The sequence below is a fragment of the Drosophila mauritiana genome, chromosome 2L, assembly GCF_004382145.1.
Source record: "Drosophila mauritiana strain mau12 chromosome 2L, ASM438214v1, whole genome shotgun sequence".
Classification (NCBI taxonomy): Eukaryota; Metazoa; Arthropoda; class Insecta; order Diptera; family Drosophilidae; genus Drosophila; species Drosophila mauritiana.
In genome coordinates, this window is record NC_046667.1 from 18438112 (window position 1) to 18444120 (window position 6009).

The following is a 6009-nucleotide window of genomic DNA, read 5'->3' on the forward strand; positions in this document are numbered from 1 at the left end:
GTGCTACAAAGGATCCCTGAATATCCCAGCTACGTCTATATCTCATTTTCTATCCCTTTTGCTCGCTGCACTGGGAGAAAAGTTCGATATGTACAATAGCCGTAAATCAGTGTTTCTTTTAACTGCAGAATAAAAAAAACATAGTTATAGCTATCAACATATACCAATCAAGTATTATTAAAGTTTATATCATATTACTATCATACCATATGATACATTTTATATAACTACTGTTTGGTTTATTTGGTTGGCATATGGAATGTAGGTTTACCTAGTATTACTATCAGCATATCCAGCACTATCACCCATTTTATCTACGCCTTTGGCCCATTTCGTGACTTGGCCCATAAAATTAAATCAAAATCATATTGTGCTGACACTGAACATGATAACTAATTGACAGATTGTCGTCCTCATTGCTACCTTGATTTCGAGTGTTCTGGAGTAGATTCCTGGTTTATTGATGGAGTTGTTTTCATTGCGGAAATTTTTTGGGGGACTTTTCACCACCCGATAAGCTTTTCCGATTACTAAAAGCTGACTGGACATGACCAGAGGCAAGCAATTCATTGGCAATCTGCGTAACAATGCAAACAAAATAGTTGTATCATGTTAGCTGACAATTATGAGAGATTATTTCATTTTTTGTGAAGTCAGGATGATCGAGGGAGAGGTGTACTGATGTGTCCCGAATTAGTCTATGTTAGCTGTCAATTAGAATTACACTTTTTCCTTTTAAAACAATCATATGCCTCCTGTTATATGTTTAGCTATATGCTTACATATATGAGAGTTTAGTGTCTATATAGTTTATATATAGTTTAGAGTCTGATATTTTAATATTACTGGACAGTGAAGACTACGCTATAAAGGAAGATCCAGCCCTTCATCTGGATAAGCCAAATACTTTTGGCTGCTCTCCTTTTATTGTTTTTGAAGCCAGCGCATAAAGTGGAAATTATATTGCTGGGAAAAAAGTGGCGAATCGACGGAGAATAACTTCCAGCAAATGCAAATAACGCAAAAGTTGCTCGAGGGCAGGGAGGCGGAAGTGGGTGGGGTTCTGCCGAAGGGGTTGTGGTCTGCGCCCAGAAGTGTGGGCGTGGCATGCCACTGCCACTGCCACAGCCGCTGCATGGATTTCGATGATTAAATGCAAACACGCAAATATGACGAGCGACTGACAGACAGACGGACTCACTGACTGACTGACTGACTGTCTATACCCTCGCATTTGTTTTCGAGTGTGCGTCTGTTTGCCGACTGCCAACTGTCTTCAAATATGTAAAAATACGTATCGTATGTGGGCAAAAGAATGGGAATAAATAAAAGTTGGCATTAATAATTTATGCAATATTGTACAATGTACATATCCGAGCGCATATCTGCATGCGAGACCGAAAATATGTATCTCCGAGATAGCACATGATGAAAATGGAATGCCTTACAACATACAGTTATTCTGCCCCCAACCCCGCCCCTTCCAGGATATGGCATTTGGAGTATAAGCGTCTCTTTGAAAATTCAACAAATGCTGTCAACGCTTTTGCCCCAAGCAGACACCACTCAAAATAAAAAGGACATACAACACATCTCGCATGAAACGTAATGTGAATGGTCTCTTTTCCTAAGTTAAACAAAAATCATAAAGTGTAAATTAGTATCTTAAGATGGTATCTAAGTTGCTGTCTTAAATTTTAGGCAAATGTATCATTTATTTTCCACACCACCAGATGTTTGCTATATTTTCATTCTGAACTTGCAATATTTTGCCAGTTATTCAACCGGTAGTCGTATCTGCGCCTATCTTATCGAGAGCGCCCCACAACATATGCTATATATTCGAGAACGATATGCGATATGAGGCAGGCGAGTGCGGGTAAAACGCGTTTAATTAACCACTTACATGGTTTTAATTTATCTCCCTGCTGCACTCGAAAAAAATACAAACAGAAACCGCACGGAAGTGCTGCGATAAAGATTTAGCTACAACAAATTGGTGTTATCTCCGGTGGCGCGCTTATCGAGACAGCAGAGATACCTAGGCCACATGGCAGTGATTTATGGCCAGAAAACTGTCATGATTTTTCCGCCGCGCCCCACCGCTTTTCGAGTGTGGCATTTTGGCATCAAACAAACATTTTCGCCGTTCATTTGTCGAGTTTTATTTATGCATATTTAATATTTATCAATATGAACTGCGCCCGATACATACATACATACATATATATGTAAATACATTTCGGTGGACTGGGCTTCCTTCTGCTGGATTCTGTTTCGGTTCTCTGGCTGGTTATTGAAACAAAAGAGAGTGACAAAATTTATAGCCATATTATTTGTTATTTATTTAAGCTATAAATATGCATATGAAATGAATGAATGCTAGCAGCAGGTTTTTTAACATACCCTAGGGGCTAGCTTACGGATACTGAGGGTGGACATGATGGAATTAGCTTGGCTATCTTTAAGTTCGAATTTATGTACAGGGAATCAAAAAAATAGCTAATTAAATATCAAAAAATTACAAAATGATTTAATACAAGTAAATCCAAGACAACAATATGAATGAATAACTTACTTTAGTTAATTTTATCATTATTTTAACTGTATCTGATAAGAGTTTGTTCCATAAATCACAAAAATACAATTTACCTATTTGGGTTAACGCCACAAATAATTACCGTAAATAGCGTATATTTCCAAGGTACTTTTATCTTCGTTTTAATCTCGTTTTGGTTATGTGGGGTTTTTCGGTGGATGTCCCCCTGCCGCCATCTCTTTCGCCCTCTTTCGCTCTATCTCTTTCTGGCTTCGACTGCCACTGGTTTTTCTGCTGCGTTATTTATGTGGTCATAAATTTGGAGCTGAAAGCAAAGCTCCGAGAAAATGGTTCGGGGACTAATAGTTGCACAAGCACACAGATCCTTTTCGCTGCGTTCGGATAGTAACAGTTGAACACAGAGATAATGGTGAACTTTTTTGTATGATCTGCACAAATGTATATATATGTATATACGCTTTACTTGATCGTAGCGAGTTTTAAAAAATTAAAGGGAACGATAAGGTCGAATACTTCGATATTCACTACGATAGTGCACAAGCGCGCCACCTAGCGGCTGCTATATAATTGTTCTGTAAATAGTTCTTAATAAGCTAATAGAAATAGCATTTACACGCATATTTTCGAGTGGAAATGATCGAATACATGTTAAAATATATGCAAAAAAGTAATATTTCTCACTGTGTACTCTTAAGCCGTGACGCTTCGCTGCCTTTGACGGTACAACTCGGTTGAGTTGAGTTTATTCCAGTCGGGTCTTGCTGAGTTATACGTGCAAATGAGCATCAGCAAAGCCGCTTAAGGACATTGTCCATGGACGGGAGTTGGCAACAGGAGCTTAGGCCACTGCGCTCCGCTGATTTTCAATGGGCCAGGCTGTTCCAGCTGCCCCGCCTCCGAATATCCTGCGTGTGTTACATAATTTACCGTTGCTGCAAACATTTCCGCTGAATTTGATGCGAGCACGCGAGCCAAGTCCAGGATATTTCTTTATAATCAGCTGGGTGTCATCATAAGGTCATCACGCAATGCCATTGTTGCTCACATTATTTGTCCGCTAAGTCCGGGAATAAAAGTCGGAATAAAAGTCAACCCCCCATGCGCTTCTCATTGAGTCCTGCGAGTCCGTCTGAGTCCTGTATTCTTATCGGACACCATGCATCGCGCATAATGTGCACGGGACACGTCAGGATTGTAGAATCTACATGACCAAGTTCCCAACGCAGCATACACAGAACACAAATACGAGTATGTGAAAAAGGTTATATATCTAGTAAATGTATATCGTTTGCTTTATAATAAAATTGTTTTATTATCAGAAAGTGAATTCAAAATGATAAACAATTTAGCCAGAAAGCTAAAATTAGATTATTTATTTCTGTGTAGGTAAATCAATTGAGTGTGGCGCAAAAATAAAGCATGGACCGTCGGCTAGCCCTTGTAAACAAATTAGGAGCGTATCCTGACCGGAAGTCGAGGCGCAACAAAAAATACTGAAACAAAACATACGAAAGGTACAAAAAATGAACAGTCAGGATAGTCAACTTTCCCTTTTTTTTTGTGTTATCCTTTCCATACCCTTTTTAATTGGGTAAGGAAGCATTGTTTCCACAAATGTGGTTTAAATTTCTAGACCACCTTTTCATTTGATGTACGGAAAATAGTATCTTAGGTAGAGTATTTAGCATTCGGACAAAAACTTTCTTTTCTTGGTTCAAGCTCGTCTCCTTCTGGTTTCCGTTGGTCAACAAACTTTGTGTGATGGTCCGAAATTTGTTTGTCCTGGCCGCGCCTGGAAATCAGTTGGCCCTGCTGCGCCTCTTTAAGTTGCAATTAACTTTTTGGCGGCTTTAAGCCGAACAGGACGAACCAACCTCCCCGCTGGAAATGACCTCCATCCCGAGTCTTATGAGGCCACTGCACGCAACCCAGACGCACACTTTTCCATTTTAATTGCCCCTGACTATGCTAAACTAATCTACACAAAACGCAGCTCCCCCGGGGGTGACTTCTATATGCCGTTTCGATACTGTTGTAGTCGGCCGTAATTTTGATTGAGAAGGTGAAATTGGTATTTTGTGATATATTGACATTGCCGCTCAACGATGTCGTCTGCTTAGTCACTTGCGGCAATTAGTCGAGTGGACAGTTGGACAGTGGGAGTCCTGGGCATCTACATAGCAATTATGACTTTTTATGGATAGTGGGTGGATGGATGGATGGATGGTTGGCTGAATAGCTGCTAGCCGCCTGGAAGGGTTGATTGACGCACTTTCATTTGCGGCAAGTGCACTCACTCCACCTTCAGCCCTTCTGCTACTGTAACTGCAGCCCCAACCACTCGCTGGAATATTTTCTATTCTTTGTGCCCGAGCACTTGGCTTCTGCTAACACCAATTTGTTCATTGCTTTCCGGGCCTCAAATTAAAAATGATGTTTGACAAAAAAGGGAAATAAGGACCAAATCAGTGATAAACTCTTGTTACCTCGTAAATAGCAAGAGTGGAGTTTGTATAAACTTGTTTTCGAGCTTACTCCTTAGTTTTTGCATCATTTTCTCTATTAAGTATGAATATGATTTAAAATAATACAACTTTAAAGGAAAGACCTCTTGATATTTGCTGACGCTCCCTCATAAGTCCAGCATACCTTTCGCTCGAAAACAAGGATATTCCAGGATATCCGCCGCATATTGTTCCCATTTGATTGTGCAACTGTTCAGCGCTGTCGCATTTTATTTCAAGTTGAGTGACTTCAATCTGTCGCCAGAGAAAACGAGTCTTGAGGCCTTTTATTATTATTATACTTGTTGTCGTTGTTCGAGTTCTTTCAATTTGGCAAAATAAAAAGTAAAAAGCGAGGGCCTCTGCCCAGGGTTTGTGCATATGGCAGCATTAAAAACCCACACGTACAATGTCCAAAGAAATTAGATGTCGTCGCTGCCACTGCTTGCTTTTCCCTCCGATTCTTGTGCTCTCGCGCCGTGTGACACACATAATTCCGGGCTAGGTGCAACAACAAGGACAATCGAGACAATGGCCAGCCCACACCATCCGCCCGCCCCGCCGAATCCTTGCCACGCCCCCCTTTCAGCTGGCAGGACAAAAGGACACTGCGCGATGTCTCAGCGTTGCCGACACTGATGAGTTTTGTGCCTTTGTCTCGCTGACAAAACCCCAAACGCCCCTCTGGACCACGCCCACAAATGATTAGGGCACATTATTTTTGTCGTTTTTAATTTGTTGTTTTTCGGGGGTGAGGGGAGGAGGAAATTGCCGGGTCTCCGCTTCATTGTCTGCAGCACATCAAACGTAAGAGGAAAAAGCTGATGGCCAGGAGGAATTATAAAAAATTACATTTTTATATGAATTAGGAAAAAGGCAGGAGCAAATGATCTAATTGTTTGTCATTGCTAGTACTCATTAAACTTCATTAGTAGCAGCAACATA